Genomic DNA, 26,490 nt, shown 5'->3' with positions numbered 1-26,490 from the left:
TCAAAGCTGACATTGCGGCGTGCAAAAGTTAACAAAACTGACAAACTGACCCACACAGTTGTCTGCATATTTGCATTTTGGGATGAGGAAGACTTGTAAAGATTTAAAGAACGTCTGTGAAGAAAGTCTTAACTATCTGTTTGCCTTTAGGGTTTCACTCACTCAACGTGGACTTTTAAAAGTTTCAGCCAGCTGCGTCTGATGTTCACACGTCCGTCTCCTCGTCTACTCTCCGACTAGTCCGATTTTTCCTTACAGGTGGATTCTTACTCCAGGCAGCCTTGTTCATGTGTCCGAGTTTTGTCCGTGTCATTATAACAGAGGAGGTCATGTGAAATGTAAGGGAAGGAGGAAACACATTTTTCAATAGATTAATTTTGGGGAAGTATCTTTCACAACTGTCTCCGTTATTAGCTGACCTGTGCAGATGGGGTTGAATGAGTTTCACCCAGTGTTCAAGGTAGGATGGCAGCGTTTAGGAAGGGCGTAGGTCAGAGGGCGCTGACTTTTTGTTACACCAGCTTTTATCAGTCTCGTTCCACTTGTGCCTTTGAATGTGTTCTAGAGGGTTTCAGTCCAACTAAAAGACTATTATCCCTTAAATGTATGTAACTCACAGCTCTCTGCACGTCTTGCACAGACACATAGGATGTTAAGTGAGACTAACTACGGTAGCCAAAAGGAAACAAAAAGGACATAAACCAGTTAACAGTGTGTTTAAATTCATTGCAGATTTGTTAACTGGACTCTTTCTCAGCCAGCAATTCTGTATGCAATATCTCATGACTGAGAAATACAGGAAGTCTGGCCGCTTTGCCAGGGGAAACCGGAGGCGTTTTAAGGGCACCCCACTGAGAGGAAAGCTGGGCCAAAGTGAGGTGGAGTAGTCGGAGCACCTCACGGGGGACCAGAGAGGATTTCACACCAGTTGTGGACAATTGTTTCTGCTTATCCCAGAACTCACCCCCAGTTGTGAAGAACTCCACCTCACTGGCAGTGAGTGTGAAAGTACAACACTTCCTCACTCCAAATTGGTGAAATACACAACTTGGATAGTGACCCAAAGCCCCCTTCCACACATGCACTGCACTTCTTCCAATTAGGAGTGCATGTATGAACACAACTTTCTTTCTAAAAAAAGTCTAAAAAGTCTGCAGGAAGTCGGGTTTCACATATTGAAGCTGCTTCACACTCCTTCCTGCACGCCTGCATGTTCTTTCCCTCTGTTGTGTGTGCTGTGCATACGCTCAACAATATGTATTCACATAACTCCTGTCATCATAGTGTTGCTTCTTTTCCATCTTGTATGTTTTGTAAACATTATAGTGTGACTTCCGCCGCGTCCTTTTTATTAGGGATGCACTGATATCAGCCCTGTTGACAGACATCGTGCCAACGGCAAATAATGTGGCATGAAACGATGTCAGTAGCCGATGTGTCTCAAGTTTGTGTTTCATCAGTTTAATGCTGGCAAGCCTATACTGTATACCGAACTAACTTTTTTTATCGGGTATACAAAGTCACTTGTTGGACGAACTCTGATCTGTCTTCGTGGTCAAACATGAAATAAAAAGTCAACAGTGTGGGAGTCTTACACCGATCAGGGACATGCAGTTTTTAAGACATGTTCCAGTGACATCACAAGTGAAGGGACTACTAACAGCAATGTATATACCCCCCCCCCCCCCCAAAAAAAGAAAAACACAACAACAACAAAAACAAAAAACAAACTACTTGGTCAGGTTTACGATAAGGTTCAAATGAATCCTTATAATTAAGATAAACCAATACAAGATATGAACCATGAATTATGAACCAATAAATATGACCCAACTAACACTCCATTTGACATGACTAAAGTTACATAACTTAAAAAGACGTCCACTCTTTCACAACTTTCACAAACTTGTTTTCAATGGCAATCGAACTCAAAGCATGCAGGACAGCATCCAGACCTGACTCCCGAGGGGTATACCTACAGACTCATATTGTGATGCGTTAGGTCATAACCAAGCTGTTGCCTTTCATAAGAGAAAGCTGTTTCATATGAGAACAACCTGCAGACTTCCCCTTTTTACTGTAATATGAAGCTAATACTTAAATGAAAATCATAATTGCCTTGAATGCTTTTGTAAAAACACTGAATAGCGTTTCTGTTGTCATTAAGCTAACACTCAGAGGATTAATCGCCTCCCACCATTCCACTCCTGGATTAAGGTTTTGGCAGAGCGGCGCAGCTGTCAGTCAGCGACATGTCTGGACTCCTCATCCACTAATCATCAGAGTTTATAAAAGTCTCTCACCTCTGACAGGTTAGGGTGACTGATACCTCACAGCAGCAGGCCCCGCTGCCTCGACATGCTCTTTAGATCTCATCAAAACAGGATGAAATGGCCACACTACTATCTCTGGAGTGTTGGGAAATGATTCCCTCATGGGCAGATTAAAGGATGTTTTTTCGGCTTTTCGCCTTGATGGAAATCAGCATGTAGAGTTTGACAAAGGCTGGCACTCTCTTTGACGTCCCTTCATTTGGTGCTCGGTGCCGTCGGGGCTCTGGAGGGTGGGAGATGAGTGGCATGAGGAGGTACACATTTGGCTGCTGGTGTGACGTAAGGGCAGTGTTTATGCAACACCATAAATATGCATGTTGCTTTGTGCTGCAGAGAGGCATTTATGACAGTGGAGTGACAGCATTTGCACTTTCAGAGGTCATTTACCTGTCATCCGCTGTGACAGTGAGGATGAACAAGGCAGAGAGGACAGCCACACATCACGTCTACTGGACAGGATGGTTTTAAAGGCTTTGAGTGGCTGGGGGATCTAATGAAATTTAAATGCACCACTATCATGTTTGCACTTCACTTAGTTTAACATGCAACTTATTCAAATGTGTTTTTTTTTAACAATTCATACACTTAAGGAAGATCAGTTGTCTCAAACTTTAAAGACATTTTGGAAAATAGAAACATCACAAAATTCACAAGACAAACAAATTAGAACGAGGCTGGAGGAGGAAAAATGTAAAAAAAAAAAAAAAAGCTTTTCTCCTTCGAGGTTAAATAATTGCAAGGAATTTCAGAGAATTAATAAAATATAAAAGGCAATCAGATTTTAAAAAAGACAGATGTGCTCCACTAACCCCTCTTTTCCTCTAGGATACAGTCTGTAAACTGATTGGGGTTAATGTGCTGGACAAAATCTCAGCATTGCATCTCTGTTCCACATTATGCCTTGCATTCGGTACAATATGGCTCTACTTTGGAGTGTAAAAAGCTGTGTCCTAAAAATAATATCTCCCAGACGTAAAGAAAAGCTGCAGCTTTTAGTATTACTGAATGAAGAGTTGCAAGGCTGATATCATCAAATCATTAGACCTGAATTTGTCCTGTGGACGTATGAGAGAGTTATGAAGATGCCTGGGTTAATATTACTGAGCTTGTTCACCCCCCCCCCCCCCCCCTGCAGCCCGAGCCTATCACACGTTGCCAGGTTTGAAAAAGTCAGAACAGAGACAATGAAAGTTAAGTAAAATATCACGCAAGAGATTAAAGCGAAAACATCTTATACTTTAAATGGACTTAGATGTTAACGGAGGCAGGATTCATCTTTTCCTTTGTCGACACAAGCTCGGTCTGAGGATTTCTGGACTCCCATGAGCCCTAGCTGTGGCCCCCCTCTGCTCCCGGACAGATCATGTGATGTGCAGGGCTATGTCCAAACGAACACAGGTGCTCTGATTCGTCCTGCATGTTCCAGCACAAATCCAGGCATCCACAGGAGCCGTGCTTCCCCTCCCCAAAGACCATCTGCCTCGGGGAGACACTGATCCTCTGGATCCAGTGTCAACACCGAGGGGATGTTTGCGAGCAACGGTGGAATCTAAAGTATTGAGTCAGAGGTATGAGGCGTGTGAGCCAAAAAGGCGGCAGTTTGCTCAATGCAAAAGGACAAAATGAATATTCTGTGGACACGCCCATTTAACTATTTTAAACAGGCCAAATAAATAAAAAAAAGCAAAGTCTTACATATCTATAAAGAGAGGCATTTAAATGTGCTAATAAAATACATCTTAAACTTTATGTGGTTGTTTTGGTTTTGATATCATTATGTTGCTTTTCTAATGAATCATACTGTACATGATTCAATCGTTTTAAACGATATAGGCAGTTAAGACTAAGTCAACAGTCATGTATTAAGTAGTGACTGAACAGGCATTAGGCAGAAGCAAACTGCTTATAAAAGCCTACAAAGTGAAAAATAAATAAAAAAATCTGTGGCACTCTGGAAATTACTTTACTGTCACTTTATTGTGAGCGAACAACGTGTTTGGCCTGTAGCTTCCTCAGGTTCGCCCAGCACTGATCAAAGCCTAACCTACATTCTTATCAGATCAAACTTCCAGCTTCCATAAGAATGAAGAAAAACATGAGCTCTATATTCAGATTTATCAGCTTCAAAAATACATTTACAGTACAAAACATTTTTTGAAAACCAAAAGTGAATGACAGGTTTTTAAATGTATATGTGCATCATTTGATAATTTAACCCCAACAATTGAAACACATCTCCTTTTGAAACTTTCTTTTTTTTTTTTTTCTTTTTTGCATTTTGTACAATAAACTTGCAAACACCTCTTTAATCATATCTGATGTCCCAAATTGAAAATAACTTTAGTATAGAGTCTGGACTTTAACTTTTCTGGTAAGATTATTTCCATTATTTAGCAATAAATCAAGGCATTGAATTTCATAACAATAGATTTTGGAAAAATGTGCGCTTAAAAATCATTTTTATTAATAATACGTATGACTCGTTTTCATCCACTTGCTTCAGCTTAATTCCCGCTGCTTAAAAATAGACGTAACAGATGAATGGGCTACAAAGAAGCATAGCAAAATGATCTTTTGAAAATCAAGTGTAAAAGCCTATAATTTAAATGTTGAAGATTTTTGTCTCAATATGTATAATTTTGTATTTAACATGTATTTTATTTAGTTTGACTCTTAAAACTTCCAGGTCAACTTCAGGACAAGTCATGTTTTTACAGTGCTTATTCATCAAGTTACATTTTTTCTATCTTAAAAACACGAGTGTCTGAAGTTACAATGTAACATGTTAAATAATGCAGGAGGCTCATTCAGGAAAACAGCAGAAAGATTCACAGAGACTACCAATCACACGTGTCAGTAAGCTGAGAAAATGATGAAGCCCACCAAAACCAAACCCTGCTGTGCTGAGACTCACAATACCTCACTGTTTCCCTTCTTGGATACAAGTCTCAACAATCTCCTCTCCCTGGGTCAAAGAGTTACATGGCACAAGCCCAAACACAGGCCTACAGTAAATAGAGAGTGCGTCAGAGTGCTCAGAGCCCTGCTGCTGACGGACAATGTTTGGTTAGGCCCTCCCGCTCTCATCCACACGGTCCCACATGCTGAATTAATGTGCAGTTTTTTTTAGATTTATCTCACAGTGCTGCTCTCTCTCCCCGGACTTGTTCTCACCTGAACATAAAGCTATACGCTGATGACTTTGAAGTTTACTTAAAAACCCAAATAACTACTGGGCCAAGTAAACCTGTCTCTGTGACAGGCAGAAACATTTATATAGGGTTTTGTTTTGGTTACATTTTTCCTTGTTTACTGAGCTGGGAGGTAGGAAGTAGTAGCCTCGGGCTTAAGCTTGGAGTTAGTCCATTGTCGGTGCGTTAGGAGCTAAAAGGATTAGCTGTGTGTGTTTTCTTTGGAGGGTATATTGAGGGTAAATCATTTTGGGAACAATTCAAGTAGTGACAATGCCGGCGGGAGAATGAAGTAACACTTATTCATGGTGTGTATATTTACAGTAAAGAAAAAAATTGGGTAGGAACATGTGGAAGGGAAAGAAAAAAAAAACAATTTCCCCATTCCTTTCAGTGCCTGAGGCTGGGGCTGATCTGTCCCTGGCATGGGCCCCAGGCAGTGAGAGGCGAGATATTCACTCCCTAAAAATGATCATCCTGGAGAATAAATACAAGTCCATCATTGCTCGGCTGAAAGACTCATTAGGGCCATAAGGACAGAGGAAAGACGGAGGAGTCAGAGGATGGTGCAAGTTTGTTTGCGTATGAGTGTGTGTTCTAGCAGAATGGGGTGGGGGGGGGGAGAGAGGATGATCAAAGGCGAGGGGGAGGCAGGAAATGATGCAAGGCAGTAAAAAGACAAACTGCTGCTGGTGCTTATTTTCACTGCACTCGCCACTAAAAATGGACTGAGGCCCTGAAAGGTTGAGGCTTGTGCCTTGGTGGTGATCCAGCGCTACAAATAGACCCCCTGCCAAGTCCCAACATGATTGTTTGAGTTCCGTCTGGGGCACAGATAGTTCCTATGGGGTCAGGATCCCAGGAGGTGGATATTTCCCTCATGTCCATATCTACAGAGGAAAGGAAATATTAAACAACTCCACCACACATTGATATTTCTGTGACAAGAGTTTCCTGACTAAAAAATCCTGCAGACCCAGGAAGGACACTTTGGCCAAAAGTTGCAGATCCAGCTCTTTTAAGTGTCTATTTATACAAAATAACACAAACAAGTGATAAAGAAAGAGGGGGTTAGAGGTAAGGATAAAGAGTTAAACAAATAAAGAAAGCTATACTGTGAAACAGGAAAGCGCAAGAAGCGGCGGGCAGACATCAAACTGTCAGTGTCAGTCTATATGCGGTGTCTCCATAAACTGCTGCGTGCAGACAGGCCCAGCATGAGGCCAAGGCCCCCAGACCTGCAGAGCCTTCCACTATAGTGAGCCCAGGGGAGTCCTGAGGCCAGGTAAAGTACTATCCCAGTTACAGCTCTGTCTTCTGCAACTAGAATCATAAGCCGTCTAACAGAAGAGACAGAGCACTTCCACCACTGTCTCTCAGAGTCATTAACAGGTTTCACTCATAAAGATTTATAACCTCATGATAAATGCATGTGTGACTAAGTACAGTAAAGACACTTCCAAGGATAACAGTTTATTTTTCACTCCAGGGAAGGCTGGACTGCACTGTGCTCTTTGTAACACTGAACAAAGAAATCGCACTGTTTATGGAACGTTAGCAATAGCATTTATTGTGCATTATCTCCTGTTTTTTATACGTTTGTTTTTAAGGAGATAGTCCACCAAAAGTACAGTGCAAAAATCATCATTTTGATTTAATTTGTCCAGGGTTTTGCATCAACAGGCTCTAGGATATCTCTTCTCCAGTCTGAGGATTGTGCCACACAATTTAAGATAAAAAAAAAAAAAAAAAAATTATATTACAAATGTATTCTGCTGCCTTTCCAAATAATACTCACACAACTCTCATCAGTGCCTGAGACTATGATGAAATATTTCCCAATATTGATTTCACTAATGGAAAAAAATATATTCAAAAAAACTAGGCCAAGGGCAAATCAGCCCAAAAATAATAATAAGCATCTACATACATTCAAACATTTTCAGGAAACTAAATATAAATGAATTAAATTATAAAAAAAATTAAAAAATATACATATATATTATTTAAAATGATTATTTTAAGTTATGAGGTCATGTCTAACACTTTGGCATCCACTGCTTCTAAGACTAATGAGATTACATTTGCTATGTTAAAGGAAGAATATGCAACTTTTTCATCAGGTAGATGTCGCACTTGAGTACGAGCATGAAACCAAAACAAACTGCTGTTTGGTGACACCTCGGCTATTCTGAAGCCTCTGCTCTCCTCCAGCGATACACCTCCAACCCCTATCCCCTTGAGTTGCATGAAGGAGTTACGGTTAAGAAAGCACCATAATTAAGCATCATTAAGCCCAAGCGGCGGACAAAATTGTCCTGCATTGTTGTGTTAGCAGGCTAATGTTAACACACTCATAGCTAGATATTGTACATAAATAGACACGGAATGACCGTGATCTAAAGACACTTAGATGGCATCCAAATAAGCAGTGAGTATGTTCTTCTTCTTTACTCTAGTCCTTGACTAAAACAGCTTTATACACAAGGCCACACCGTCCATGTAAACATGATGTAAACATGGCTCCAACAACAGTACAGTTGACAGGACTGGAATATCGCACATTCTTCCTTTAACATCATTCAAATCGATATGTTAACATGCATGACCTGATACCATTAGAGGTAATTGGGATATATGTCTTTCTAAAATTTGGCCAAATAACTTTATCTATTTAATCTATGCTTGTGAATGAGCTGCACTGGTAACCTGGGGTGCATATAAAGTGGAATGAAAACCAATAAAGTGCACATGTCGCAGAAATTCTTTGCATTTTGAACTAATCTGATAATGAAATCAGTCGTAGCAAACCTGCAGTTGATATACAGCATGCACACAAACATTCAATCACACACAGACACAGGCACAGAGCACTATCTGGCAGAAAACACAGCAGGAAGCGTGATGCAGTTCCAGGACTTAGTGCTGCTTAGATGACTCCATGCCTTGAGGGCCTGCTAAACACTGCTCCCTCAGCTACAGCCCCCGAGAGGAAGAATGAAGGAGAAATCAGATGCTGAGCTCATCCAGGCCTGCAGCACAGAGCTAATACCAAAGCTAACCCTCACCTGTCCATGAAGACCCCTCTACCTCCATGTGTGCAGTACATGTGTGTGTGTGTGTGTGTATGAGGAGAATATGTGTGTTCATGTGTGCACCGAGGAAGTCCTTGCCAAAAGCGCAGCTGCCTTCATTCTGACGCATGGTTCCATTCCATCTGATCTATCTATCCAGAAAATGAGCAACCCACTTTTTTCCCCCTGTGGTTTCTTTCTCTGACACCACCCCTCCTTCACCTTTCTCTCCCTCTCTCTCGCTCTCTCTCTCTTTCAATTCTCTTTATCTCATAATTTCTTCCAGTCCTGCCGTCCGACTCTTCCCTCCAGTCTCATACTGCGCCAGGGACAAAACCTGGAGCTGCAGCCTTCCTCTTGGAATGCCATTAATCCAGACATTCCCATTTTCGTCTAAAGTGAGATCATTAGACCGCTCAGCGGCTGTGGAGTTAAGAGACACATTGTGATGAAAACATCCTGCTGCCTGCTCCTCCTCTCTTCTGCCTCCTTATGTTGCAGTTCTGAGCCAGAGGTTTAGGATGAACAAAGAGGCGGGAGAAAGAAGGTGTAGTCGTGCTCAGAAAACCACGTTTCAATACTCCCCAAACATCCACAGAGAAAGCTACTCCGACTACAACTGGAAAACATAAAAGGAAGACACTACTTTTTGATCTATGAACGTCCATAATGATTTCACTGCATGGTTCGTAACTTGATTACAAGTCATCATACGTTAAATAGATTTTTAAAAGAAGAATAAAAATGGATGCCTCAAAAAACCTTTGGGTGTATTACTTCAACTGTATGGTGCATCACTTTATTTTTTTAAATCAAGAGATGGGAAACATAAAGAGAATCTGTATGTTATCAAAGTTTCAAAGTCAACATTTGTAATCCATCATCTGTCAATAAATCAATCAAGTTCGATTACTTTACCGCAAAAACAACAAAGTCGTCACATGTTACATATATGTACAGGGTCTCGACCAAAAGCATTCTAATATAACTTTGTTTGGTTTGTTTTAGTGATTTTAAATTGTTCATATTCTAAAGTGTCTTTTTCTTTTTGTCATGATGCTTTTGAAGTCCTGTGTGAAGCACTTTGAATTTCCTTGTTGCTTAAATGTGAAATTGAAAAAAAATGAACTTGCCTTTATTCACAGAGCTTCAACGATGTATCGCAAAATGAGAAAGAACTTGGCAACAGTGGCAAGAGAAGACGTCCTTTTCACAGGCAGAAACCTTGAGCAAAACCAGAGTTATTGGTGAACAGCCATCTACCTATACGTACCTTAAAAATAGAACGTAAATCATGACGGTAAGGGATGTAATCAGCCTGATTTCTTCTGCTTCCTCCAGAAGACGAGGGGCAATGAAAAGCAGCCGAGGTGTAGAGCAGACTATCTGCTTATCGATGAGGACGTGATCAGAGGGGGAGATTTGCAGTATTGTTTCTGGAGACTGGGAGTCCCCTCTCTATTGTACAAATGAACTCTTGCAGGGCTGTCAGAAGTTGAGGGTTAATGGTACAGATGAGAGAGATTTTCTAGTGGGGGCTGACTGTATACATTATTCTATTAAAAAAGGAAAAACCGAGATAATATGTTCATCTTGGGCACAGAGCATTTTTTGTTAATGTCATCTGGACATTTGTTTCTGCTTTATTTCTGAGGCCTGCTCTGTTTAGTCTTCTCATCATAATCAATAACAAGCCTGTCATTTTGACTTCTTTGTTAACGTGCCTTCCCGAGGATTTCATTACAACGTATTCATCCAAACTAAACAAAAGTCCTGCTTTCTGACGCCAGGTTACCATGCACTCTCATCCGGGGCCAAATGAACAAATAAAAGCCTCTTACAGAGCACTGCGACTCAATTAGGCCTTTTAACCGAACCACAGCAAATAAATCACTTTGTTGATCAATGTCTTCAATAATTAAATGCTGGGCAATAGCTTTTCTGTTTTGCTGCTGTCAATACTGCTGAAATTTATTTCTCTCTGCCCGTACAGGAAGTCAATTTTTACAACCCTTCGATTTTCGACTGTGAAAGCAAATAATTTGAATGCAGCAGCGAGGGGGGAATTAAACAGTCTGCTGTGTAACTGCAGACGCTGATGTCTTTAAAGGGGCTTTCGTTTTTTGTTTTTTTTCTCCTGCAGCATTAATCAATAGCTGAATTTAGATATACCCTGCAGTCCTAAACCCTGAGCACTATACGCTCCAGGAATGTTGCTGCTAGACTCCGCACCAGGATATGAATATGATATAACCATCCAGTCGTGCTGCTATCCACAGTGGTAATCTCACATGATGAAATACATCCTCAGAAAACATTTCAGAAAGTTTTCTGCGCGGCTCTGATTGTGTCTCATGCTGTAGTCTCCCTCTGGACAGGAGTGTATATCATTATTTTCTCCTAACCTCGGGCTATTTACTACACTTTACGCTGACGAAATAACTTACTTTCAATCGGCAACCCTTGCCCTTTTTGTAAGGTAATTTCCCTCGCTGAAAACGGAGCAACCCGGGGAGGAAGCAAAGGGACAAATTATCCTCAGTGTCTAGACGGGTACACGGGCAACAACAAAGGCTCACCTCTACAGAGAGCAGATCTGAAGCAAAGACAGGCACACAGTCAAATCTCCAGGCTGCAGCTCAAGGTTTACACAAAGTGTACGCAATATACTGTATCTGGCGCCGTGCTAAAGCAAATAATCACAACAAACCGAAAATAAATAATGAAGTTGTCAAGAAATGGAAGGAAGAGCACACGGGGAACATAAATCACACAAGTATCATAATGCAGCACCTCCTTCGACAAGATTCCCCGGGGAAAGGTCCGGGCAGACTGAGATCCTGGACTCTCTCACAGCTATGTAAATCATACCTGCCCTACTAGACCCTCTGCCAGACCCGAATAGCCCCCTCCAGACACTGCTCACAGCTCCCCTGCTCAACTGTTAATTCAACCCAGGAATGGCCGCAGCCACAGAGCCCATGGCTCCAAATCTAAATCTCAGAGGAAGCTCTCTAACCCCAGCCACAGAGCTGTAGACCCCTAACCTCAGCTCCTATGCTGCAGCCCCCCCCGGCCTTTAGCTGAAGTCACAGTTGCAAGGCTGTCGGTTGCGTCTTAGGAGCATTTATGTTAAAGTCCAACATTAATCATGGGTCCAAGATCCAGCCTTCAGTCTCAGTTTTGGTCCTTTTTAAAAACTGAGAGCACAGTGTGATTAAGTGAGGCTGTCATAGTAACTCTGACTCGCAAAAAAGCACAAGACTTTGCTGTCATTCTGTTTGCTTGTCTTTATCAATCTCACTCTTTCTGCCTCTATCCAGGAAATCCAGTCATGGCAGATATGGCTGCACCAGTGAGTCTGGCTCTGCTCGAGGATTCTGCCTGTTTCTTTGTTCCAAAGTGCTTTCCTGTTTTCAGATTAATGGTGTGTCTCTTTAAATGGATATATCTGAGATTATGGCGTAGACCTGCTTTGTGTGTAAAGGAGGACAATGAAGTGGCTTTTGTTGTTATTTGGTGCAGTATAATTACAAATTAACTGATTGATTTAAAACGTGATTTAAAACGTGATTTAAACGTGTCAGATGGGAAAATGCTGGTTAGGAAGGCTGAGAGAGACAGGGAGAGAAGTTCAGCTTCAGAGACCATATTTGATCCTTCCAGACACTTCATTGGAAGCCCTGCAGGAGAAAAAAAAGCTGTTGATGGAATGCAGCCATTCGGTTGACCCTGTGGCCGTCTCGGGGAGGAAAGCCGGAGACAGGTAGATATATGGGCAGTTTGTTATTGTGAATTCCAGATCCTGTGATTATCTCAGACTCTCTTAACCTTCTGGGGTTTTTTAATCTGGGGATTCCTGAGACAGTTCACTTCAGAGTGGTTGACGTCGCTTCTTGGTTACCTTTCGTTGACCCCCCCTCTTGACTACCCAAACACACACACATACACACATACTCCCACAAGCTGCAGGATTCCCAGTTTAGGGAAAAAGAAAGGGAGAAAAAAAAACCCAGTACCTTACAGATTCCAGGGCCAGGGTCAGGTTTCGTTTTAATGTCCGTTTGCATGTGGATGGGGGGGGGGGGGTGGGGGACGACTGGGGTTAGCATGGAAGGGTGTGGGGTGAGCGGGAGTTCCCCATGGCAGCCGTCCACTCTGCACATTCAGACAATCCTGATGTCACAAGGCGCTACTTGCAAGCTGGATGACGAGATGCAGCCTTTTTGAAAACTGCCACCGACTGAGCTCTCCGGACGGCTGATGGGGAATTTAAAATACGGTTAGCTGTAAAAGATGTTGATAGACAAGGCAAACAGGAGAGCCCTGATAGCGGAGACTCCTAGACAAAAGGAATCAAGTTTCTGCACCTTGCTCCAAACGAGGGGCGGCTGATTGAAACCAGATAAGGTTCAAATGGAACTGTTAGGTCCAGTAATGAGATTCCCCGAGTGTATGTTTGGATTAGGTGATTACAGACCCTGCCTTCCTCCTCGCGGTCGCTCTCACATGCACGCTGACACGCGTGCATGCAGGCGCACACGCCGGCAGCGCATTAGGCTATCATACTGTAAGGGTAAGAGTTCATGAAACTGGTGAAATACAACTCAGCCTTCCTGTCTCTGTACTTTTATAGGGAGGTGTAGCAGAACAAAAGGAAAATGGGTTATGGAAATAGACACAGCTGGCAGAGCCTAAACAATGGGCCAGCTGGTTCTTTTTGAAAGTAATGATCCTCACCGCTCCTCGCGGACAGGTCTGCAGAGTTACTAATAAAAGAACAGTGAAGATAAAAAAGAGGAGAAAGCTTAAAAAACAGAACCGACGCGTTAAACTGACACCTGCTCTTGGAGAAGCTAATGTATGGTTTGGGTTCAGGCTCGGGATAAAATCATATTTTTTGTCCTTTCATATAAAAGAATCTCTAAATTGACACTAATACAATAATTATTTTTCACAGCCATGACTGTGGGACTGATCTTCCCATGTGCCTGTTTGCCCGACGCACTGCAGCGCATATTGACATACGTTGAAAGTTTGTAAGCGCAAGTATTCAGAGAAGAAATACGCTGTGCATAATTAGGTGATGTTTCCATTTTTTAACTGCTGGGACAACACTGTCAGAGACTTGCAGCAGCTCACTTCAATAAGGGTGTGTGTGTGTGTGTGTGTGTGTGTGCGTGCGTGTGTGTGTGTGCATTGTTCTTTTGAAAAGTTTGTCACAGTGACAGCGTCACCGGGGTTTTTGACATCACCTGTCATGCTGAAGATCTCTGCTGCCTCTGTTGCTGTCACTCCTTATCAGCACTCATTTCTTAAGTTTATGCTTGCAAATATTCAAAAACCATATTACCATACCTACCGCTGCCAGGGGGGCAGAAATGAAAGGAGGCAATAATCTCTCTCTTTCTTTATCTGCGAGCTATCCTTCAGCAAAGAACTCAGAGCTAGGAATTTGCAGCCGGCTTATATGAGTGAGAAGGATATTAATGTTTTGATAGTCATCTCTTTTTCTTTTTTTTTTCTGAAATGATCCGGCTTGTGTTCTCTATGGCAAACACTCTAAAGTTATTCTTTTAATACTCCTCTAAATTATTCTATTTCACCTCGGGTTAAATGGCAATGTCACAAAAGAGCGTATATAAAATTATTAAATACAGCACACAATAGTTTGGGGAGTGTGGGGGCGGCTTACATGCACATTTAATTGCATTACAAGACAAACACTTAGCACCATAATGCAGAATCACAGCGGTACAATTTCACAGTGCTTCCGCACAAAAACACGCCGCCTGGCATGCGTTTTGGCATATCCATCACAATGCTCCTATCTGCAAGGTGCAGGGTAACCTGATTTAAGGGCAACTTATTGGATTTGTGGGAGGGACTGAGAGGGGTGGAAGGGAGAAAAGAAAAACAAAAGGGACGGATTAATCACGATGCAGCGGCGTGACAGTGCCTACAAAGGCGGCCATGAAACAGTTGCTTGACGAGAGAATGATTGCAGGATCTGCAAGTAACTGGCTGCCACCGGCGATGTTCTTCCTCCAACTCAACTTGTCAGGTGTAATCATTTTGTTAAGCTTAATGTTTTATGCAAATGCACTTGGGGAGAGTTTTGTCAGGGGGCTGGTTGTTGTTTTTTTTTGGTTCCTCTGTTGTGTGATGTATGTGTGGGTATGTATTGTGGTTAAATATGTGTGTGTGTGTGTGTTGGGGGGGTGGGTTAGTATTTGGCGGCAGGCACATGTGTGTGTGTGTGTGTGGTATTGTTTTTTAAGCACTCTGAAAATATTTGCATTCCTCTGAACCCTGCCTGTGTTGCCCTGATTATTTCCTGTATGCATCAGGGTTTTTCTCTGGTGGAGATCACACGGCTCAAGTCACATCACACGCTGCCTGAAGAGGAGGGAGCTGCTGCTCGGCGGAGCCTGCCTTCTCCAGTCTGCAACTCCTTCAATAGAGGGGAGAGAGAGAGAGGATGAAAGAATCAATGAGGAGACGAGAGGAGGGGAGAGGAGAGGTCCGATATGTTGCTGACATTTCTTGGCTGCAGAACGGCTGCTGATTTTCCACAACGTATTGACACGAAACCCAATGTATCGGCAGGGTCTCATAATGATATATGGAGGCATGGGTCCCATTTGTATGTTTTTGATTTTTCTGGACTTTCAAGGTGACCAAGAAAACTTCAGCAAGCGTCTCATTTGTCCTTTAAAGCGGAGTGTCAATAACAGTCGGTTTTCCAATTCTGTCATCGCCGATATAGTCCAAGATTTTTTCTTTTCCAGGGGCTATTTACGATGACAGTGATGACAAGAACACTACGTTATCCCAGTTTTTAACACATAACAGGTCATAGATCTTCCATAATGGCAAGAGAAAAACCTGCTGTGTTGGATACGCGCAGCATTATAGACTCAAATATCCCGCCACACTAACTCCTCTCGAATCAAAAAAAATGTTTCCCCCATAAATATCTGAGGTAATCATCTCTAAAAGCCAGCAGAGGGAGAAGGAATGCATCGGCACGGACCAAACCTAACACGGCCCTCAGGTCCTCTTTATGAACTCGCGCCTTTTTGTACTTTTATTGAGCTATATCATTTTTTATGGTTCATCATCATCATCAGAGGATCTCATGTGAGAATCAAAGCCTAATGTCGGCGTCGAGGGAAGAAAGCAGTCAGGCTGAATGCGGTCTTAGCCCCGGGTTTCATTTTCAATCGTCCCGTCCCCCACCCCCCCCCCCCCCCCCCCCCACCCACCCCCCTCCCTCTTCTCGCACGTGCCTTAATTCGCTGCCAGATGCGATAAAACGGATGTAGCCCGTGGAAAAGCAGGGTGGCTGTCTTATCTACAAGATGATATTCACTGCCTTGCCTGTTTTTTTTTTTTTTTATCACCTTTAAAACTCCCTCGTACTTATACACAGACACCTGAATCATACAGAGCAAGGATCAGTCTGCTCTATCAGTCAGTCAAAGACGGAGGAGACAGAGGAATTCATCTCCACTTCACTTTGAATTAAATTTGACAAATTGCTCATTTTTAATTCCCACAAGAGTACATGCCCCTAAGCTTCTACTCTATAAGTTTAGGTGACATCTTTTTCATCAATGTCTCGCATTAAAATACTTTTGGAAAGGAAGACGAATGGTAATGATTTGTGACTCTGGAAATTATTTTTAGGTCCAAAAGGGGAAAAAAGCTGTGTGACGTTTAACCTCTAGTACTGCTGTGGAAATGTTTGTTTGAGTTTATGTGACCTACAAAGAGGGAACGATGGTAGTTTAGGTTTAACCATTTTTATCTATTTTTCCTAGAGGCCATATGTACTGTATGTTACAATCAACAGTTATAAAGATGCCTCCTCAAGATGCTTTTAAGAAAAACAGACTTCACTATTGGAGCTAAAGCTACTGTAAGTCTATATATGCATGGTATCAATGGACTGTATATAAATATGGACAACACGTCTCCATCTCCATGGAGGCAACAGGCGCTGACATTTTGCGCTGGTAATCTGAACCTAAGAAGGGCTCTGGCTGACAAAGTCACAAAATTTACACCTCACCTCTTCTGCTATTCAAAGCTTACAATACACTTAGAGAACTTGCACCAAACTGTGAGCCAACAAATTAAGTTAGGAATAGAATTGTGATCTGTGTTACACAGCTACTTGATATTATACAAGATGGGTTTTTTTTACGTCACCTTATACCCTTCATTTTTCAAAGATTAATTTTGGGTTTTTTTTGCATTCATTTGATTGGACAGTGGAGAAAGTGGGGAATAACATATGTAGGCCTGACTTGAACCAGGGCCGCCTGCTTGGCGAAATATAGCCTCCTACATAGGGGGCAACCAAACAGCTAGGCCTTCTGTGCCCCTACCTTAAACCCTTATGTAACAGAAAGAACTTACAAATAAAATTGTTACAGAAAATAATCTTATTTTTGTTACTGTTTTGTTTCCTTGATTTATTCTTTTACTTTTTTTATGTTTTAAATTAAAAGAAAAATGAATGAATAAATAAATAATAGGATGAACAGCTTCAGGCATTCATATTTTCTTTTTTGCACACACATGCACTCACGGAAACTCAGACTCAACACACACACACACGGACAAACCCAGCCGGCACGCGCACAGACACGCACAAACATCCCCTCTGTCCTTGCTCTGCCACGCTGCTGTGTACTGAGGTTAAAACTCATTCTGTCTGCTAGGTGCTTCTGATGTCCCTCCACCCATAAGTAAGCAATGAATAAACTGTAGCTTCCAATAAACACAACATTGTCTGTGAAGTGGATTTGAAATATGGTAATGAGAGAGTGTGTGTGTGTGTGTGTGTGTGTGTGTGTGTGTCTGTGAGCTTCAGCTGGACCACCAAGCCAGACCAGGGAGGACAAGCAATGTTGCAAATGACAACAAAGGACTTCAACAGCGCCGCACGAGCAACAATAAAATGGCATCCATGGGTGCAATTACAGAATTACTCGAGTGGTGTAGTGGCTCTCATTCTCATTAGAATATTACCTCTGGCTCCCAACAGCAAGTTGAACCCCATTAAGATGACCTTCACTGGTACAGCGCTCATTAAAGAACACTGAAATGCTCTTTTTCATCTGCGGCCGTAATGAGGCGGACCAGTGTTCATATCAATATGGAATTTTATCAAGAAAGGCCCCAGCTGCAATTACAGGGACCTTTTTCTGAAAAGTTCACTTCTATTATGCCCCTGCACCACTGGTAATGATATTGTGGCCATACTTGCTCCCCCAAGTAAGTTAATATCAGATATGAAACCAGATATCAGTGGCCCCAGAGACTGTGTGTGCATGCTTTGTGTGTGTGTGTACGTGTGTACATGTGTCTGCATGTAAGTGCTACCACAGTGTAAGCAGCCGCGTCCTTCATTGCATTGTGTCTTTAATCTTTTGATATTACAAGCCATTCATCATTTCTGCCTGACACCTTCATAAAATAAAACATACAGTAATTAATTTTGTGAGACGTATAGAGAGAGAGAGAGAGAGAGAGAGAGAGAGGGAGGGAGAGAAGGATAAGGAAATAGGAGACGGGGAGAAGAGGACTATGGGAAGTAGGTTGGGGAGTCCTAAATTAAGATTAAATCTAACGATATTTCACGTATCAAAGCTTGGGGAAAAGTGCTTTATTATAAAATTCCAGATGTGTCAGAGGGAAAGCAATGAAGCTCATGGGGTTTAACATGAATATGATCGACTGATTGCGAGCCTGATTCATGGAATACATCTGATTTTTCATTCATCGATATGAATACTTGAGATTATAATACTGTAGGAATGCCAGATTCGGCTGATGCTGTGAGTGTCAGTTCATAAAAACAGACAGTTTTGTATTCATAAGTTTAGTCTATATTAGTTACTATGTTCGTCACTTCAGAGTTTTTTTTTTGCAACTTTTTAGTAAACAGCATGTTATCAATCGAACACAGGCCCATTCAGTTGCTTTTTAAAAGGCCAGAATCGTAAAAAAATAAAATTGGTCAGACATTTTTTAGGAGTTTGAATCCTTTTTTGGAAAACAGTTCCGTTAAAAACTTCTGGGAATATTTGGATGCTTTAGTCAGTTGCTTTCAGAATTTCTTTTGCAAACGTTCGAGGAAACTGTTCCAATCTCTACATTTCCAATGCAGAATCAGAAAAGCTGTGTTCATAATCAACATGTTCAGTAGAGGGGAAGTAAATTGTTGTTCGAATAGAAACTCTTTGCACTTAATTTAAAAGTCAAGTTCGTCCCTTTCATGTCCCTTCTGCTTAAACTGTTTGAAAGTCTTTTTAAATAAATTATATATTTCTTTGCTTAACGACACACAATAATAATAATAATTTTCATTCTTTTAGAGCCGGTTTGAGGTTGTGTAAGGGGCACATTGCACCCACCAGCTGCAAACTGAAAAGGTCTGATCTTAAGTAAAGCACATTATGACACATGAGGCAGTATTATCAGCATCATAATAATAATGTCCCAGAAGCACAGCAAGTCCTGCAGCACATTATCCACTATATAAAGAAGACATTTAATAATGGACTAGAATAAGGAAAAATTACAGTGCGGACTACAAACTGTGTGTACAATACACGGCTTTCTTTCCACGAGATCATTACTCCATTGTAAACCAGCTTCCTCCTGTCAGTCGTGGACTACACACGAGCCTCCTCTGAACCCTCGAACGCTGCTGCAGCAGACAGCCGAGATGGATGCTTACACTGTGGAAAGTATGAAATTAAAAGGAGAAGTCGGATAAATTGACAGCAGGCACCTCAGGATAGAGAAGCAGGAGAAGGAATGATCAACCTGACTGGAGGGTGGAGCGCCCGGGCCGCCGAGGAGCGGCTGATGGATGTACAGCAGAGTAAGATGTGTGGCTGTAAGGCTGTGTGATGTGCTCTGTGTTTTTCTATTGGGATTTCCTTGTTTATACTGTGTGTGCATGTTTTTTTTGTTTTTTTTATAGCTAGGTATACTTTAAAAAAAAAAAAAAATCTGACATACCTTCATGGGTTTTTTTTTTTTATAAAAAATGAATGTTTGAAGGATTTCTGTATTGATTCTACATATTTATCGAGAATAACTTAAAAGCATTTTGACGTGCAGGGTAACTTTTTGATAAACTTTTTGAAAAACAGAGCAATTGGGATTTCTAAAAGGTTACAAATTCTCTCATCAAAATACCTTATGGATGGCACTGGATGGCCTAGCGGTTATGTTGAGCGTCCCCACGTACAGTATGGAGGCTGTAGTCTTCGTAAAGGCAGCAGCCTTTGGTTTTGGATTCGGCCTCGGTCCCTTGCTGCATGTCATCCCCCTCTCTCTCTCATCCCAACATTTCCTGTGTCTCTTCAGCTGTCCTGTCTAAAAAAAGGCAAAAAAAAAAGGCCTGAAAACTTAAACAACAACCTTAAAGCCATGCAGGCCAGCAAAAGGTTTGAAAGCACATCAGCTGAGGGGGGAAAAAAAATGACATTACTCCTCGCTGAGATTGTCTGACATGCTGCCCCGATGCTGCATCTGGTTGCCAAAGGAGTTGAAGGTTTTCTGTGTGGCTGTAGAGACCTCCTGCTTTATGCTATATCCAAAAATAAGTCTTACAATTGTCACAGCAGAGCAAAACCTTCACTCAGATATTACGATATGGAAAAAGAATGCCTTTGTTTAAATGTCTGCCATCAGAGAATGTCAGAGGATTGATCATATCAGCAGAAAAAAAAAAGTACTGTTGGGAGATATAGTTGAATATTGCAGTCATATTTCTGAACTCCAGTGTATTCTCTACCATTCAAACATGTCTGATTGCCTCAGTTCATGAATGTGTGTTATTTGCTTGAACATACTAAGCCTAAATTCTGGGAACTGTGTGTTAAAGGTGCAAAAGTGAAGACATTAATGTAACTAGTTTCCTAAGAACTTCACGTCTCAGCAGCAAACGGTGAGGAAGTAGCGGCCTTTATGTCTCCCTCTTGCCGTCCCTTCCTCTTTTAACAGTGGTAACCCCCTCAATAAGGCCCCCCCCCCCCCTCCTCAGCATACTGCCCGGCTGCTCACCCCAGCACAGGTGTTTCCCATTGCCAGTCAGTCCCTCTCGCACCAACACCAACATTGTTTTAAGGCAGAGGACTCTGGGCTCCTTCCACAGGCTCCTGACAAGCCATCGGGCCCATGTTTATCTGCACGCATAAAACTGCACGCATCACAGTGTCTACTCGCCCTCGCCTCTGGGGACGACACATGGTTTCGACATTAGTTCATCCCTCTGAATGGACTCAAAGAGAATCTGCAAGGCCTTAAGCCGTCACAGGCGAGCGCTGAGAAACAGGCAAAAATAATAGTAATAATCTAAGCGAGCATTATCCACTTTATACAGAAGTGTCTTCACAAAAAAACTCCATGAAACAAGCGCCGTTTGATTAGGCTGTACCTGAGCGGCATGCATGTAGCCATCTTGATAATTTAATTTGAGTGTGCCCCGAGGTGGAGCAATCTTTATTTCATCAGCTCAAAGCAGTTTATTTCATTAAAACGTCGACTTGTCCATCAGTAAGGACCTGTTCCTTTTGAGATAAGCTGCTGGAGTTCATCATAATTGCAAATGTTTGCCCATAATGTAAAGACCTTGTGGGGTCTGGTATTCTTTGAGATGAAAAAAAAAAGAAGAAAAAAAAAAAAAGGTTGTCATGCATACAAATCTGAACAAGTGACAGTAATTCCCGCCAACATTTTTTCGATTAGTGGCAATTCACAGAGAAGTGTCAGAGTTGCCCGGACCTGCAGGGCATTACAATTTGTTTTTTTTAATTCCTGCTTTTAAAAGTGTTCCATGCATATAATTTAATCCAAGAATAGAAAGTTTTTTATTTATTTATTTTTTGTGGCAAACAAATCAACCTATTTTATCTGACTTATGTCAGTTAGGTATGAAAAAAGTCCTCTTCTACCATCGCTTTTCATTGAAGTCTTCAACTTCTTTTGTGTCACACACACGAACAGTATGTGCATTAATGTACACGAGGGGATCACACACACACACACACACACACACACATCTACACCCCACTCCCACGCACATCTTATGGCATAGCGACTGAAAGGGGCACAGACTGACAGAGATTGCCGGGTAATTCAAGCCAACATGATTGACTTTATGATCACTTGAAAGTCCCAACTAGTCTTTATGCTTTCAAGAAATGCCAAAAGTTTCCAACACAAAAGTGGCAGGGAATCAAGTATGAAGGGAACAAGAGGTCCTTCCACCCTCCCTCCTTCGCTTCCTTCCTCCCTCCCTCACTCACTCTCCCCCCCCCCCCCCCTGCACTTTTAATGGCATAAAATTATGGCCCTGTGAGAGCGACAACAACTGTCTAGGTTTAAAACATAATACATTGACAGGACTGACATGGCCATTTATCCTCCTCAATTAGCTTTGAAACGCAGCCACCTCCTTTTGCTCTTAAAGAAGCGATCGCGGGCGGCAGACCGGAGTCGTCAGACGTCACTTCCTCTGTGATTACCTGCTGACACGCTGACTGCTGGCTGCTTTCAGACTGACGTGCAGAAACATTATCAAGAAGTCTGAAAGTGTTTGGAGAGAGGTCTATGCTTATTATTACATTATGCACACTAATCACTAGGTGAATGTGATTATTTGGTCTTAGAAGAGAAAAATGTCAAACATCACGGGTGAGCTTTTTTTTAAATTCTAATTCAGCTCTTTCTTTGTTTTGGGTTTATGAACATTATATTGTGCTTCAAAAATATATGATTGGCCTTATGGCGTACAGATGAACAGACTAAGACAAGAAACAGGATGCTCTAAATCCTTTTTTTCAAAACAAAAAACTTTTCTTTCAGACTGAAAGTTCCTGACAGAACCTGCTCACTTTAGTTTTATGCGGGGAAGAAAATCCTAAACGTCTTCTCCCTTTGCTTCAAAGTACCCGATACATTTGAAGCCAAAAAAAAAGACCACTGTTTATTGCCACTTTAACCATAAAGAAACACCGGCTTCTACTATTACAAGTCCATCAAAGTGCCATCAGCACTCACGATGACCCTGTAAATATTTTGTAAAAACCTCCCTTCATCCCAGCTTGATCCCAGGCCCAGTCCAAAACCTTGTCTCAGTCCTTTCCTGGTGACAATCCCGGAGCATGAAATCCATTCCCTGCAGCGCGGGGGCCTCGGCTTCTGAAACCGTAGATCTGTCTGTTATCTAAACATGTCGACCACATTCTGTGCTGTTTGCTTCTGCAGCCTAAAGAGAGAGAGAGAGAGAGAGAGAGAGAGAGAGAGAGAGACCGACAGACAGAGAGATGTTTAATTCAAATAAACAGGAAGAGGATTATCACTCATAAGCTGCAGAAGATCTTCAGGGTTGGGTTTGCTAAGAACTTACATAAGCAAGAGCTCAACAAACAGAAGACAAGGGTTAGGTGTGTGACAAAACATCAGTGTGGCGATATGTTGTCACCCTGACCCATGTGATACACGATACTCTAAACACTTATCCCTGCCGATTTGAATCGCCGCGTCACTACTTCCTGGTTCCTTACAGCGGTGCTCATGACATGAATTGGGGTGAAATAAGTAGTTGACAGCTGAATAAAAGAAGAAGAAGACGACAGAGGGATAATGGCTGAGAGAAATGAAAAGAAGTTCAGAGATGAAGCATGGTAAGAGATGAAACTGATGCAAAATTTGTCATGCCCTTTACCATTTAGTGAAAATCTCAATATATCACTTATTGTATCATGGCTGCATCTTGATGTTATAATGAGCCACATATCCAGTATTGTGGCGTACTGTTCTGAATGGTAACATATTGAAATGTGTTGAAATGTTACCCTGCGATTCCCACCATTATTATAATAGCTACTGTTTCTACTCTTGCCATGTTGTCCTCTAGACGAGCCAAGGCCTTTGTTTAGCGTACGTCCTGTGGTGGCTTCTGATTGGTCTAAATGACCTGTGACACCTCATTAGCTTCTTGCGCTGGCCTCTCTCTCCATCATATTATTAATGGCGACATTAAGAGCAGACGCCATATTAAGCACCTCACCCCTAATGGTGTTGGTTTTGATTAACATCTACAACACTAAAATGACAGTGAGGTTAATGAGAACTTTCTCAAGACCCCTTATTACACACACACACACACACACACACACACACACACACACACACACACACACACACACACACACATACACACACACATACACACACACATACACAAGCTGAATGTATGCACACAAACATACACCAACATCGTCACTATCTTCTGCTGATTCCATGTTGCCAGGGATTTGGGTAGTTATCATAGTGAGCATGAAAAATAGGACTGATGGGTCCAGGAAGCCTCCACTGACTTGTCTGTACGGAGGCTCATTAGGGACATTGATGGATGGGCTATTGCCACCACCGGGCCCTCCTAGAAAAAGCTCTGGGTGTTATTAGTGTTTGTGTGTTTATAAACTGACACTTAATTACAGGTGCAGAATCATACCACATACATTAATGAGATACGGCCCATTGGGTATAATGCAGTCTGGATATTTAAGTGAAAGAAGGACGGGAATTAAAGCACTGTAGCCTTGACATGGTCCAAAATGACTTAACAGTCAAACGCCATCAGGAGAGACGTAAAGATAAAGTGTTTGGAGATTTATTTAAAGGTGCACTATGGAGTTTTGGTGTTGAAATTTCAAAGTTGGAGAAGTGAAATAATTCTATGCTATATTTTCTAAACTGAATACACCAACTTTACTCAAAGGAAAAATGCGTCCTTGAACACTGTTTGGAGCTAAAAAGCTACCAGGAGAGTTATGGTTTCACTGTTGCGTGCCCCCTACCATAACTTCTCATGAAGAATTGTATCTTCTAACAGTGTTGCAGGTCTTCTGAGGACAGTTTGTGTATAGAGTTCTGAACATTTACCACAGAATCTGCACACTTCTCTACGTTTCAAATTGCTCTGCCTTTAACCCTTTTTTAATTTTTAAAGCTCCTGTGAGGAGTTTTTATCTGGTTATGAAACAGACTGAAATGTATGCAAAGTCCTCTATATGAGTTACGAGAACAATTCAGACCACCAGCGACAGCATTGCATATTCCTTTATAATAATTTGTAATGCCTGTAATCACTGCCGCCGGGTAGGTGTCATGCAGACATTTACATTTTCCACTGCAATGATTCACATTGAGTGATTTGTTTATTTGTAACAAGACCGCAGGATGAGATTTTTGGTAAGTAAATACTTCTTACACGTGCAGATGACGAAATCAGTAAAGCGATAAGAGGTACTGCTTTGTCAACAGGGGGCGCCAAAAACAACGCAATCCCTCACAGGAGCTTTAAGTGAAAGACATTCTGAGTTCACCAGAATAAGACGCCTTTTCATTTCAAAAGTTTTAAGACATGTAAACAATTTGAAATTAAAAATATTTGAAACTGGCATGGGCGATATTTGCCTCTCATAACTTTTGAAGTGACTGTTGAAAAAGCAAAAAAAGTTTATTGGCAAAATAAATCTTCTCATGATACACTTAAGTATCGGAAACTATCATAAAGCTCCTTCAAAATAAAACATCTTTCACTTTATAAACAACAAAACAGATGACATTTCTACTTTCATATACATCAACCCCTACTACAGCTAACATTTTTAAAGCTAGAAACAGTTGACCTTTATTTTGAAAGCGAGCTCCAGGTCATAACGAACTCACATCCCTTCGCTGTCACACACACACACTGCTGTAGTTGTGTATCGGATTTACAGCTGATAGTTTACTTTTATACCAGAGGAGGTCATATGATATGATATTTCTGTTTCCCAAAATGGCTTCAGCCGATGTCCCAGGGCGCATAAAACACACTCCCGACAGTGATACATTTCATGTGATGACACTACTCTGAAACAATCTCGATATTGCCTTTCCCTGTCATAAAGAAAACCTGACCACAGATCTGTTCATGTGTTTGTGTGTATGTGTTTGTGTGTGTGTGCTTTGCTGTTGATTTGTCTTTCCAGCATGTGTGTGAAGGGGGACAAAGATTCCCTTTTCTCCGAGGTAGACGAAGTATGTGGATGGTAGTTCACTCTTGGGAGAGAGCAGCGGGAACGGTTGTAAAAATGCACGACTCCATGGAAACTGAAGGAGATGTGGCTCGGCTGTGAAAAGACACAAAGCGAGAGAAAGGGTAGAAGACAGGAAGGAGTGAGGCGGAGAAAGAGAGGAGGGAAAAGGGAAGCTAGCAGACAGACAGAAAGGGATGGAGCAGACAAGGGGGAAGTCTGGCAGGTGCTTCATCATCTGCTAAGGCATTGTCGGGCCGCCCGTAAACAGTCATTGGGCCTCTCCGGGGAGCAACCTTCTACATAACTAGCACAGGTATAAATCTGCCTCTTAGCCACTAAATTAGACACATTCTTGAGAGAGCCTCACTCTGCAAGGGCTGCACAAACCTGAGGGGAAGAAAAGGGAAGACTAGAAAATTAAGCAAACCCACTGAGAGCTGTAAAGGAGGTGCAGGAATAAGGTATAGCCTCTGTGAATGTAACCAGATGGCCGCTTTGATCCATCTGAAAAATTGTGAATGTTTTCTCGCAAAAAAAAGCAGTTATGAATAGTTTCTTTACACCGAGCGAGAAATAATTTTCCCACCATCTCACAGAGCTGTCATTGCATCATGTGAATGTGTCTGCTGTGGCTCAAAGTCCAAGGTCTGCGCTCTGTCACCTCGTCACAATGTTTATCCTCCGTTACGACTTTGAAAACAGCGACACACCCCAGACTTTTTTTTTTTTTTTTTTTTCCCTTTTCTGTGAATTTTTCTAACCCATGAAG

General features: G+C 41.8%; 2 long non-coding RNA genes across 2 annotated transcripts; one reads left to right on the top strand and one right to left on the bottom strand.

Moving 5' to 3' along the window:
• Positions 1–14,141: 14,141 nt before the first annotated feature.
• Positions 14,142–17,155, top strand: LOC136177024 (uncharacterized). The gene is made up of 2 exons (XR_010664672.1): positions 14,142–14,662; positions 14,949–17,155. It is a non-coding gene; the product is annotated as an uncharacterized lncRNA (long non-coding RNA).
• Positions 14,915–24,696, bottom strand: LOC136177023 (uncharacterized). The gene is made up of 3 exons (XR_010664671.1): positions 22,718–24,696; positions 19,822–19,997; positions 14,915–15,052 (listed from the first exon to the last, which is right to left on the bottom strand). It is a non-coding gene; the product is annotated as an uncharacterized lncRNA (long non-coding RNA).
• Positions 24,697–26,490: the final 1,794 nt, after the last annotated feature.

The sequence above is a fragment of the Labrus bergylta genome, chromosome 18, assembly GCF_963930695.1.
Source record: "Labrus bergylta chromosome 18, fLabBer1.1, whole genome shotgun sequence".
Lineage (NCBI taxonomy): Eukaryota > Metazoa > Chordata > Actinopteri > Labriformes > Labridae > Labrus > Labrus bergylta.
The sequence above is the reverse complement of the archived record's forward strand: the minus strand, read 5'-3'. Positions and strand labels throughout refer to the sequence as shown.